Genomic DNA, 14,171 nt, shown 5'->3' with positions numbered 1-14,171 from the left:
CCTCCCTATCTCCCTCAGCAGAGAAAATCGATTGGAAAAACTGCTACATGCCTCGATCCCCCTGGTACCACTGATGCGACTGCTTTAGGGGGGGCAATGCGCTCATTAGTATGGGACAAACATCAAATTCTCGCTCCAGTCGACTTTTTTGATTCCATTTAGGTCCCATATGAACTGTGCAAAATTTCAGCGCAATCGGTGAAACTATAATTTAGCGCAAGCAGTTCAAAGTTTTCATAGGATTTTCTATGGGAAAAGTTAAACTTTCAGATAAAAAATCCCATAGGTCGCCCTTTGTCTCCTTAATTCAAATTGTTCAACGCTTCTTGTAGAAAAATCACTTGTGAAACTTTGCTTCGAAAACCGCAAAACGATTGGATGCTTGTAGAAAAAGTTATTGATTTATTACCGATTAGTGATCCAACGAACGGCTTTTTGTTTTGTTTTATTAGTAGTATTGTCGGGCCGCCACCAAACCGGACTTCGCACAATCAAGTCGCGACGCGACTCAACTCGCGACGTTTTTGAATCATGTTAAAAGCAGTGCGCATCCTTCCCGTTGTTGTCTGCAACACAGCGCACTAGATGCGAAACAGATGCGACACTTGTGGTCCAAGGAAATGGCAATTTTTGATTGAATGTCTGTCCTGATTCCAACCGGATAGACAATATTAGCACAGAGAACAGACGTTTAAGCTCTAACAAAAATACGTCGAAATCGTGTGTAAAGGATTCAAGTGTACCTCAACGCCACCAACGGAGGCTGCCCCACATATAAAGTCAATTTGACCACACGATGGCATTGTTCATCGTTAAAATACACTAGCCCACAAAACGACACGAGCGCCAAACGGTCAAAAACGGCGAGCACTGGAAACAAAAATGACAACGCAACAATGCAAGTGATAGGACGCTAGCGCCACGCAACGGGAGCATAACCACTTACTTTGATATGACCGTTACAAAGTTTTACACAAGACAGAAAGCAAAGATATACGTCTGTTCTCAGTGGTATTAGTAAAAAGTCGACTGGAGCGAGGATTTATTTTTTCCATACAAGCGTGTCCCATACTAGCGCTCATGCGCTCTTCTTTTTCTGAGCTCAGGCACATTTTGTCGCTTCTAAATTTGTTATTGTAATCGTTCTAGTGTTCGTACCTATGTTATCGCCATTCAGCGACACAGTTAGAACAAACATACACCAAATTTGTTATTCTATACGCTAAGCCGTTCGGATGCTGCTAACTTGCTCCGAAGAACAGTTCTCTCCCGGTGCTACTCGTGTGCCATTTAGCACTCCAGCTTTTCGCGCACGACTCGGATAGTCCCCGATGGTGGATCTACCCTTCCCGATGAAGAGTTCCTCGACATTGAAACTTCTTCCGTTACCGATACTCCCCAGGCTGGTGCCAAGGTCGGTTCTCCGATTCCGGTTGGAGACTGGCTTCCGGTTCAAAGGCGACTAAGTACCGGTGCTTTTTCGCGGTTTACTCGGTCTAGTCCCGGCGGTGGACGGACCTAGCCTACTCCGACAGACAAAGACCCCGACGGTGGAAGTTCTCTCGACACCGATGTTTACATCCCGACCAGTAAGGTGCCGAAGTCGACCCGGCGATTCCGATTGGTGGTAGACTTCCGGTTCACCGGTACCCCGACGACCTAAAACTGGTACTACGCAACGGACGACTCGATCAAGTCCCCGGCGGTGGATCAAGCCTACTCCGATCGCGACCCAATACTCTTTGGTCTTCGCGCCATCTCCGCTGGAGAGCTGACTTGATCCGCGTGACCGCTCTGTTCACCGCATTCCATACGGTGTCGTCCTGCAGTCCTGCGTCATGACACACATTCTCGCTACAACGTTGTTGGGACTCAAACTCGCCCGCATAATCGTAAACTGTAAGTGTACTATCTCACATATTGTTCACAACAGTTTGTTACAATGCCTAAACAATATCACATGTAATACGTCTCCACAGTATGTGGTAGTGTGAGTATATTGTAGTAACCCATTTGGCATATTGTAATGGGCCAAATCACAATATGGTGAATAGGCGGTTAAGTTAGGTTACAATAAAAAATCAGCATTTTCCTCGAACAAAATTTTCGCAAAACTGTATGTCATAGTGTAGACATATTATCCATTTTTTGCACGGTCAATTGTAAGCCAAATAGTTTCAAAGCTGTTAAACCGTAAATTTTTAAGAAAATTTTAACAATGCAAGATGCTGTTCATGTATTGTACTATAAGGTCAAATGAACAGTATACTGTATTGTTAGACTCTGGTTTACTTTATATATTTAACTTTCTTCATGTAAAATAAGAAAAAACAAATTTCGGCTATCTATCAAACTTTCGTTATTTATTTATCGATTTTCAGTTACAAAAGCTTTCAAGCATAGATTTGAAATAAATTAACATGAATACTCGCATGAATAATAGTTACAAAATGATGTGTTTTAGTGCAATTGGGTTCTTCAGGGGTATCCAGATTATTGCATAATCGGAATCTCCGTCCAAAAATTAGTCGAAATCCAAAATTTCATCATTTTAGGTGCCCGGGAACTATTTTTAAAAATCATTTAAAGTTTGTATGGGGAAATTTTTTTGTTCGGGGCGAACTGTCACTTTATCGATTGAACTGTCATTCTAGCCACGGAAATTAAAACTGGTTTGTTTATTTAACCATCAAAACAAAGGAATCGGAACGCAATAAAATCACGTTATACTCAGAAAAATCAGCTCTTTCGATTAGACTAAAGAAAAAGGCAATATTTAATTCACTAAACAACCCAATTATCGCTCCTCACGCGGTCTTTTAGTTCAGATACAAGTTCAGGTACTCAACCAAGTACGTAGGATTTTGGACCACTGTGCTGCCGTGAGCAGCATAGTTGCCCCACGTTCTATGAGAATCCCTATAGGGATTCCCTATATCCCTATCCCTATAAGAATGGGATACTATGCTGCACACGGCAGTGTGTGCCTCCGAATGTAAATTTGTCTCCGGAACTATTTAAGAAAGAGATCCTATTTTTCTACTACTGCACTAGATCTTTCTTCTTGTATGTTTTGAGTCTTAATTTTCCAAGGAGGCGGATATTCGGTGGCGGTAGTCCTTTCCACCTATTGCAGGATCACAGCAGGACAGATGGCCGGGCCAATTTAATTCTCGGCAAATGCTTCTCACTTTGTTTCACATCATCCCATCCGACGACCAGTAAACTGATGAAATAAACTGCACCTCGCATAGGATGAATCCTTACGTGCACCAGTGTCGTTTCGGTTTCGGTGAAAATGCGATTGATAACTGCCATGCCATCAATAATTATTACCTTGCGGTGATGCCTCAATGTCGTGGGTGTTGGGGTACGCTGCGCAATGAAAAAAAAGTTGAAATTAGAAAACGTAGCGGGGATTGTTGTTAGAAGGGATTGGAATTTTCGTTAGTTTACCTGTGAATGCTTAAACACTCTAGTTGAAAACTCCGGAAACCGCCTGTTCATCACAATCATCGCTGCTAGGTCGCAATCCGGACCGCGATACGATTCCATTTGCTGTACCTAATGAACTGGGTGTGGGATCGGCTGGATCTGCTTGTGGGTTGATCTTGGGGTTGATCAAACTCCGTTGCGCTGGTGGACGGTGGTAAATAAAAGCAGCTCCGATCGGGTTCCACCGCTGCGATGTGTGAGCGAAGAGCGTCGAAAGTAACCTTCCTGATTGCTGAACGGAAAATCAGCTTTTTTCGGCGTTCCTTAGCGGAAGTTCGAGCATTTAACACGCGAAAAAAAGCGACTACCATAACAATAACATAAGAAAAACTAAACTGCCTCTTATTTTATTTTCGGTCAATATTTAATCCAAAACAAATACAACTATACGCAACAGTTTGACAAATTGTTGAAACATTGTTTCACACAGTGGGACGAGCGTGTGTAAGTGTCAACTGCAAATATTCAAACCTACCTTTTCACATAGAGTAAGGCTTTAATTCAACCATTTAACACAATTTTATGTTTCCATATCAGTTTACATAAACTGAACAGTATAACATAGTGTTACAATCTGGTATGAACTTCGTTAGCCGTTTTTTATAATATAAAGTCTAGTATGCACCTGGTAAGAAAAGCACTCCAGAAAAAAATCCCTCTAATTACCAAAGGAATTTTGACATCTGATTAGTATGGGAAAAAATGTCACTTTTCCTTGAGGAATAATTGAACGGAATATTTTTCCGCAAGGAAAAGTGACAGCTCCATTTGATTTGCCCGGCAGGCGTTACGAGCGTTACACAATTTTAATTTCTTTTCAGCTGCGGACCGCTCAAGAAATATTGACAACGAAATCATTTCTTGACCGTTTCTTGTCCTATCCTTTTCCACAGTACTTTTGAGGTGCGTACTACACTTAAAGCGTTAGGCTTCATATTGTTCAACACAGAGGCAACCATTTGTGATACGTTAACATCACCAGATGGAAGACGCTTACTGTTTGGATGTTTTGGCAAACTGTATTTTGCTATGCGGGCGGACTCAAATTTCCAGCAGCGCTCGCTAGCATGTCGCCACGTACTTCTTTACTTCTTCAAATCGCGGACAGTCGAATATCACGTGCTCCGGTGTCTTCTCGTTGTTTGGGCATGTCGGACAGAATGGTGACTCTGCATGGCCGAATCTTCTTCTTCTTTTTCCTCAAGGTTGGCCAGTCTACTGAAAGACTATACTGCCAAGTCTTGTCGTAACGTGTTCTGTCAGTTCGGCTGACGACCAGCCGATTTGAATGTGCGGTTTTAACCCGTTTATTTTAGATGTTTTTGACGAAATTCGTCTTTAGGCACCAATCTTTGGATCGGTGGATGTTTTAAAATGATTTTTGTTTAAATAATTTATTGTTTTTATTAGGTTTTGTAGTGTTTAAGTTCTTGTATTAAGTTAATTTTAACTTTGATTTCTTGTCTGAGCCCGAAGACCAACCGGCTCGGTTGATCGTTGCTTCGGAACTGCATGCCCGTATAAAAATGAACCATTGAATCTATGGGAAAAACAGTACAAAAACAAAAGATTTTTATGTTAACCATGTTTTCTATTGTTTTTGTATTGTGAACTGAATTTAAAAAATGCAATTCGGTGTATCAATAACAATAGGTCAACATTAAATTTCATTGTTACAGTATTTTCTATAGGCAAACAATAGAGAAACATTTGATTCTATTGTTACAATAGATTAACATTAGATTATTTTGTTATTATTAGATATCCCTATGTTCTTTTCCAATATTACAATTTTCCATAATTTTGACACCGCTTAGTTTCAGTGTTGAGCACGAGCAGCAATAATATCAAATGCGATTTATGTAGCTAAATATTATGAATTTGATTGAAACAAAAAAAAACTTCGAGTCAAGTTTCGAGTGCATTTTGAGTATAAGCCTCTATTAAATGTTAGGCGAGTTTTGCTCGCGTAAACAAAACATGCAAAACATTCACCGTCGCATCATCGCAAGTTTGGAAAACCGGGTTCCACCTGTCGGTATTCCTAACGATATTCCTGACTCCTGCAGGGAAAAGCAGCCCTACACCGGAAAATCGGAATCTTGTAGGTGAGTAGGTTTTTTTTCGGATTGGGATGAGAGAAAGGGAATTTTCTTCAAAACTTCTCACCGTCTGTTTTTTGTTGCAGGTTGAAAAAAAAACTGCCGGAATCAACAAAGGGAAGATTCAGCCAGGAAAATACCGCTGTGTGGATGCGGAGAAAATGACTATGTACCAGAAAAATGCGCCTGCATCGGGTGGTTAACCTCCGGTGTTACCTTTCGGCCGCAAGAAGGAAGATGATGATGGGTGAAGAACTTCGTCGGGGAATTACGTCAACGCCAAGGACGAGGAGGGAGAAATGGAAGCCAACATCCCAACCTTCCACCTACAAGCCGAACAAGGACAGTGTCCTATAGATCTGCATCCGATGTTCCCGATGCACCAGCTCTCGCTGCAAAGACAATTCCGGGGCAGTCACCGGGAAAGCTCATTGATGAAGTTCCGGCCACGCTAACCTGAGGAGGCAATTTTAATAAACTGGACCTAAAGAGGCTCAACGCGAGGTCGTGCTGGTGATGGACGAAAAAATGTGAGTCCGCTGGCGGATTGTAGAAATGTGTAATGCTTTAACGGATTTATTATTTACAGAGCACAAAGAGTAACGATGTATACGCCGGACAAGATTTCAAATCCACTGTCGATTTGCAATTTGAAGAGAAGGTTTGTTGCTACATAACTTTAGCTCAATAGTTAGAAATTTAACATGGTATTTTTCTAATCCACCTTACAGTTTATTCAGAAGCTACACACACACAGCCAGGAGCGAATCATCGAGAAAGAGCCGATGCACACGGGCGGGCGCGTCCACGCAGTGTGCACGCAAGTGCGTCCTGAGCTACACATAATCAAATGGGAGGATGCACATGAGAACGCAACGCTACCGCACCGTGTGCAGCACGCAATGCAAACGCATACCCCACAGGACAACACCCGCAGGACCCCACAGTTGCGGCGACGCTGTGTGAATTAAAGCTTGTGTGTATCACGTCAAAGCCAGGCACTTAGGGGGCATCCATTTAGTACGTCACGCTAAACATGGGAATTTTCAACCACCCTCCCCCCTTCGTACGGGTTTTTCCTATACTTAATACATTGCTTGTTACACTTTTCAGAACCCCCCCCCCCTTCTTAGCGTGACGTACTTTACTTAAGCCAAACTTCAATAAGAAGCGCAGTAACGAGAACATGATGAAGAAATCCGTTCCGAACGTGAGATATGACGAAGGCTAAGGTTAAGATTTTTCGTTCGTACCTTATTTGATTTTTACTAATATGTAATGTTATAGGCCCCTATATCCACAGCTGTAAACGCGTGAATATTCAGCATGCATGCTGAAGGTGACGGGTTCGATTCCCGTTCAGTCCAGGAACTTTTCGTAAATGAAATTTTCTTGACTTCTTTAGGCATCTTGTTAGGCATACAGTATCTTATAGCCTGTCACACGTTCAATATGTATAATAGAGTTAATAAACTATAGAGGACGAATGTCGCTGCTGTTCCCTTTGTTCTCGCTCGCAAACATGTCGGGGTATCTATCTGTCAAACTGCATACTTTTTCGCTTTGACACTTATAGCCCGGCCTATCTCCGCCAGCAAGAGATGTTTCGGCAGCGACGCCACACAGTGGGATCATTCTGAAAAAAGACGATCAAAACCTCTAAGAGCCGTTAGATGACATTTTAGCATATAGGTGTCTTTGGCAGATATGTTCAGAAAAATCTTCTCTATTTTTATGCATATTCACTGTATGGTAAAACTGTAGGGTGAACCCGAGCAAAAAAATATTTTTTCAAAATATTTTTTTAGAGGGTAGATGTCTTCAGCAAAGTTGTAGAACAAGTAATTTCAAGTAACTTTGCTGAAGACACCATATAGCTTGGACTTCATTTTTATGGAGAAAATATGAAAGTTTAAAAAACAACCTCAAAATCAGTTTTTTGAACTTTTCCATGATTATATCGTAAAACTTCAACGTGATATGTACTACAAGTTTGTAGATACTACTGGAATACACTATCTTGCCGAAGACACCAACTCTGTAAAATTGAAAATTGCTCCAGTAAACCATTTTTTTTGAATTTTTTTCACTATTTTCACTATTGAATATTTTTTGAATAGGCACTTTTTGGCAGCCGTGCTATCAAAATTGCAATACTTCATCATGTCCAGAATAGACCAAAAGTGACTTAACAATCGGGTCTGATAAGGCACTTTGATTTATGATGCTATTTTAATAGTCATTTTTCAAAGAAAATGTTCACAAATTTCATACAAATCATTTAATGCAAACTGAAAACTCACGAAAACTTTTCGACATTAATAATTGTTAATCAAAATAGTATTCTTGTTGAAATAGTCTACATTTCTAACACTGTGGTTGACTTTTCATTTGCTATGTTAACATTATAACTTTGGTTAAAAAACTAAAAAGGCGAAAATATAATTATTGCCTCTCCAAGTTTTGTGTTGAAAATAAAAAAATAGAATAAAACGAGTGAAACATTGTTACATCACATTGAATAGCCAGTATCTGTTAGAGATAGTCTAGGTTGTAAATCTTACGTTATGGTGAAAATTCTTCACAGATATTTTATTGAAATTGGTTATCGATTCCTGTCCATGATTTTCAAAATTCCTTCGTCGTAGACATATTACCTTGGTTCATCTCTTGACAAATCGGCATCAAGATCACGGCTCTGTTATGGATACTTTTTTGGAGGAGCCTTTAGTTTTAAGTTTATATTATAACGATTTTTTGAAAAGATAAAAAGGTTTTGTGCCTTTTTGAGAAAGATTTCGTAGATGAGGAAATCACTCAAAGAAAGAGGCTTTTGCCTCTTTCAAAATTTGTAGTTCAAAATAAATGACACTAACAGTTGAAATAGTCTACATTTATTTAACTTGTTTTTTTTATTCAGAAGTACTACTTGTATGAGCTAAAAATAATATCGAAAGGTTGTATGAGATTTGTGAATATTTTCTTTGAAAATTACTATTAAAATAGCTTCAGATATCAAAGTGCCTCATCCGACCCGATTGTTAAGTCAATTTTGGTCTATTCTGGACATAATGAACCACGGCTGCCAAAAAGTGCCTATTCAAAAAAGATTCAATGGTGAAAATAGTGAAAAAATTTCAAAAAATTTAGAAAACGATATTTTTTGTCGGGTATTCAATGTAAAGTCAACCACAGTGTTAGAAATGTAGACTATTTCAACAAGAATACTATTTTGATTAACAATTATAAATGTCGAAAAGTTTTCGTGAGTTTTCAGTTTGCATTAAATGATTTGTATGAAATTTGTGAATATTTTCTTTGAAAAATGACTATTAAAATAGCATCATAAATCAAAGTGCCTTATCAGACCCGATTGTTAAGTCACTTTTGGTCTATTCTGGACATGATGAAGTATTGCAATTTTGATAGCACGGCTGCCAAAAAGTGCCTATTCAAAAAATATTCAATAGTGAAAATAGTGAAAAAAATTCAAAAAAAATGGTTTACTGGAGCAATTTTCAATTTTACAGAGTTGGTGTCTTCGGCAAGATAGTGTATTCTAGTAGTATCTACAAACTTGTAGTACATATCACGTTGAAGTTTTACGATATAATCATGGAAAAGTTCAAAAAACTGATTTTGAGGTAGTTTTTTAAACTTTCATATTTTCTCCCTAAAAATGAAGTCCAAGCTATATGGTGTCTTCAGCAAAGTTACTTGAAATTACTTGTTCTACAACTTTGCTGAAGACATCTACCCTCTAAAAAAATATTTTGAAAAAATATTTTTTTTCTCGGGTTTACCCTACAGTTTTACCATACAGTGAATATGCATAGAAATAGAAAAGATTTTTCTGAACATATCTGCCAAAGACACCTATATGCTAAAATGTCATCTAACGGCTCTTAGAGGTTTTGATCGTCTTTTTTCAGAATGATCCCACTGTGCGCCAGCGACATTCTTCCTCTAGTTTATTACCTCTATTATATGTATACACATGCAGAATGATCATTGCCAGAGGAAGCTATCAGTTAACAGCTGTGGAAGTGTTCATATAACCACAAAGCTCAGAAGTAGGCTTTGTTCCCGTGAGAACGTTACTCCAAGAAAAAGAAGAAGAAATATGTTATGTTTGATTAATACTCGGATTAATAATTATATTTTCTTTCATTCTGGAGCACGGAATAGAAACATATTCTGCATTTGGACACTTTAAATGGTCTTCCAACATAGGTTTGCTCTTTCAGCCTGGAACGCATGTGTTTGAGTTAAATTATTCTATTGAATTTCTTTAATTGTTATAGTAATGGTTAAGCACGCTTTAATGTTACTTTCGTACCTCATCGCCCACCCGATGCAATTACAGAAGCTTGTGTAGACGAAAATCAATTAACTTAGGGAAGGGAGTTTCAAAATGACACACGAATGTTTCATAGTGTAAAACTCATCTTTTACATTGTGCTTGAACGCTTCGAACGATCTTCTCATATGGGTTCAAGATGTAGTATATCGAGTATTTTTAAGTGCTATAATAATGGCTAAGCACGCTGTAATGTTACTTTTGTACCTCATCACCCAATAAATGCAACTACATTAGTGGTCTAATAACACTTAGCGCGCTTAGGCACGGTTCCATCATGCCGCTTATAGTGTTGCCACATATAATGCTTAGTCTGCTAAACCCAGTTATCTGGCTGTGGGGCATGGGAGCCAAAGCTTCAACCATTAATGCAACTTGACATTACTCGATTTACAACATGAATGATCCAAATATTTGATAACTGTTCGGTCTGTGTCCTTAAAATGTTGCTTAAAATATACAAGCTTCTAATCCAAATGCATAGTTATTAGCGTGGTTCAAAAAATCGTTTTTGCTCCACACCGCTTATTCGATTCACAATCAGATTCTAAGCATTCTCCCAAAAAATGAGCTGATTTGGTTGAAAATGGAGAGTGCACAAGCTCTTCAAAGTTTGTATGGAAATTACTATGGGAAAAGGACGTTTTTCATTCAATTGACCGTAGCATTTTCCCAAGTGCCCTAGAGTGTTAGTTGAACCTTGGTTCTCTTAGGTTACTCTATCAGCTACAACTTTGCCGAAGACCACATTGAAATCGGACGTCTCATTAATTAGTTATCGATTTTTATCCAACTGCAGAAACTTTAACAGTGATCGTTCAGCTTCACAGCTGGCAACCTTGCTGCACATGGCGCCAAAGATAGCACACACAAATCATGGCTACTATGTTTCATGGCAAATGGCAGTGATGCCCATCGAATAGTGTAATCATCATGGTCAAAGATTTTCATTCTGGATGAAAATCGATAACAAATTAATGAGGCGTCCGATTTGAATGTGGTCTTCGGTAAAGTTGTAGCTGAGAAAGTGACGTAGGAGTGCCAAGGGTCAACTAACACTCTAGGGCACTTGGAGAAATGCTACGGTCAATTGAATGAAAAACTTCCTTTTCCCATAGTAATTTCCATACATACCTTGAAGAGCTTGTGCACTCTCAATTTTCCACCAAATCAGCTCATTTTTTGGGAGAATGCTTAGAATCTGGTTACGAATCGAATAAGCGGTGTGGAGCAAAAACGATTTTTTGCACCACGCTAATAGTTATAGTTCAGTTCGCTTTGTTTAAGAGTTTTTCATGCAGTCAAGAACAAAAGCAGAAAGCACAAATTGATCTAACCCTGCCAAAATGTTCATATTCTTTTGTACCTAAAATTAAACTATTCAAAAACATCAGAATTTTTTGTTTCACCATAGAAAACAATTGAATCTAATGTGCGACCTATAATAACATCAGTGCTCGAAGCGATACGTTTACCGTGGATTTCACTGTTTGAAACAATTCGAAAACATAAGAATCTTCTGTATCACAATAGAAAACTGAACCGAAACCACTGAATTCAATGTAAAAGCAATACAAACTAGCATGTACTGTTTCACAATAGAAAACAATTCCAAAACAATTGAATCAAATGTATAACCAGTAATAAAATCACTGCTGAAAACAATACATTTACCGTACATTTCACTGTTTAATACAATATGAAAACATAAGAATCTTCTGTATCACAATAGAAAACAATTCCCAAACCATTGAACCAAACGTGGAACCAGTAATAAAATCACTGCTCAAAACAATACGTTTACCGTACATTTCACTGTTTGCAACAAAGAATCCTTTGTATCACAATAGAAAACCATTCCCAAACCATTGAATTCAATGTAAAATCACAGTTCAAACAAGAATGTTCTTGGCATATTTAACTGTTCAAAACAATACAAATACATAAAAATGTACGGTATATTTTTTAACAGAGTGAAAACTTGAGACACCTTTACTGGTTGGTGGTTGACAAAGGAATGATCTAATTTATTTTCTAAAAGTCATACATCGAATAATCTATGATTGCTATGATCTATTGTACTCTAACATCCCGCCTCAATTGATCAATCCCAGCATCGTCCGAAGTTTTCCAAATCGTGGAGCAGCAAGGCCTTTCGTCATCAAGTCCGCTATTTGAACCTCGGTTGGCTGGTACTGAAGTTTGATTTGCTTCTGTTGGATCAGGTCACGCAGGAAAAAGTACTGTATATCAATGTGCTTCATTCTTCTATGCTTTCTTGGTTCTTCACAGATGGCAATGCACGGCTGATTGTCTTCATATACAGTCACCGGTAAGGCAACCGACACGTCGAGCATCTTCAAGAGGTTCACCACCCACATCGCTTCGCAGCTAGCATGACAAAGAGCCATGAACTCCGCTTCAGTGGTTGACAATGCCACCGACGTCTGCTTCCTGGTTGCCCACGAAATCGTTGCGCCATGTAGCTTCACTACGTACCCAGAGACGGATCGCCGGTCATTTGGATTGTTGCCCCAGTCCGCATCGGCAAACACGGTGAGTGTTTCCGAATCCGTCGACCGCCGGAAAGCCAAGTGATAATCGGCAGTAGCTCGTAGGTACATCAGTATCCTCTTCAGGTGTGTCCAATGTTCGTCCGTCGCGCAACACTGGAAACTCGCGAAGTAGCTTACCGCTGCGCAGATGTCCGGCCTCGACGTTACCATCAGGTACATCAAGCAACCGATCAGCTCCTTGTACGGCTTCTTCGTGAACCGTTTCGGATCTTCACACTTGAGTAGCTTCAGATGAGGATCCATCGGTATAGCAGAAGGTCGACAATCTGCCATCCCGAACCGCTGCAGAATCTTCATCACGTACTGCTTCTGATCAACCGTCATAACGCCCTTCGTTCTATTCCGGTTGATGTTCAGTCCAAGGAAACATTTCACGTCATCCAGATTCTTCATCTCGAACTCTCGGGACAATCTTTTCTTCAATCCGTTGATCGCCGCAATCGAGTTCCCAGCAATCAGGATGTCGTCAACATATATAACGAGGTAAATGGTCACCTCTCCTTCCGACCAGTGGTACAGACAGTGGTCGTGCTGACTACGCTTGAATCCGATGCTGGTGATGAAACTATGGAACCGCATGTTCCAACTCCGGGATGCCTGCTTCAGTCCATAAATCGCCTTGTTGAGCTTGCAGACCAGATCGTTTCCCGCCTCAAAGCCTGCTGGTTGCCGCATGAAAATTTCTTCCGTCAATTCGCCATTCAAGAACGCGGTTTTCACGTCCATTTGATGCACGTACAGGTCCCGCTGGTTCGCCAATGCTAGCAGAATCCTCAAGGTCGTCATCTTTGCCACTGGCGAATACGTCTCCGAGTAGTCGAAACCTTTTGTTTGCGTAAAACCCTTCGCAACTAGTTGGGCTTTGTAACGATCGATCTTACCTTCACCGTCACGCTTGATAGTGAACACCCATTTGTTGCCTACAGGCCGTCTCCCAGCGGGCAGCTTGGTCAGTACCCACGTGTGGTTCTTTTCCAGGGATGCCATTTCAGCTTCGATTGCGTCCTTCCATAGGGGCCAGTCATCGCGCTTCTTCAATTCCTCCATATCGCTTGGAATGTTGTCCACATACTCTTCGGCGTTCAGCGCGAAAGCCGAAATGTTGTAGTCCTCATGCCAGATAGGAGGTGCACGATTTCTACAGCTTCTACGCACCTCAGTTCCATCCAGATCACCTCCGGCAGCTTCGTCCATCAACGTATCATCCAGGTCATCTTCAGCGATAGCTCCAGGCTCGTCATGGATCACTGGCTCATTTTCGTCCTCTTCTGCGACACGAGCCGGTCGGTGCACATAGTCTTGAATCACGATCAGCTGCTCTTCGTCATTTTTGGTATCGTCCAGTGGAGCCGGACTCATCTCGCATTCATTGAACACGATGTCACGAGCAACGAAGACCTTCTTTCCATTCCAAATACGGTACCCGTTTGGTGCGTATCCGACGAACGTCGCCTTCTCGGATTTCGTGTCCAGCTTCTTCCGCTTTTGTTTCGGCGCCGCGATTCTTCATCCGAGATTGCCCCAGAACCGGCAACAAACGACACAGTTTTCGCAGCAGCGCCAGCGCCGACTTTTGTAGGCTTCTTCCTCTCGTGGTTCCGGACCTGCTCTTGACCTCGCTCTTGACGCAGTCCAGAT

The 14,171-nt window shown here is 40.5% G+C and overlaps 1 long non-coding RNA gene across 2 annotated transcripts; it reads left to right on the top strand.

Annotated features, from left to right (window-relative positions):
- Positions 1-5,010: 5,010 nt before the first annotated feature.
- Positions 5,011-11,752, top strand: LOC134290839 (uncharacterized). Of its 2 annotated transcripts, XR_009998898.1 has the most exons (4): positions 5,011-5,603; positions 5,684-6,127; positions 6,187-6,258; positions 6,329-11,752. It is a non-coding gene; the product is annotated as an uncharacterized LOC134290839 (long non-coding RNA). The 2 variants fall into 2 exon arrangements; XR_009998897.1 differs by having other exon boundaries at positions 5,684-6,258.
- The last annotated feature ends 2,419 nt before the right edge of the window (positions 11,753-14,171 follow it).

The sequence above is a fragment of the Aedes albopictus genome, chromosome 3, assembly GCF_035046485.1.
Source record: "Aedes albopictus strain Foshan chromosome 3, AalbF5, whole genome shotgun sequence".
Classification (NCBI taxonomy): Eukaryota; Metazoa; Arthropoda; class Insecta; order Diptera; family Culicidae; genus Aedes; species Aedes albopictus.
The sequence above is the reverse complement of the archived record's forward strand: the minus strand, read 5'-3'. Positions and strand labels throughout refer to the sequence as shown.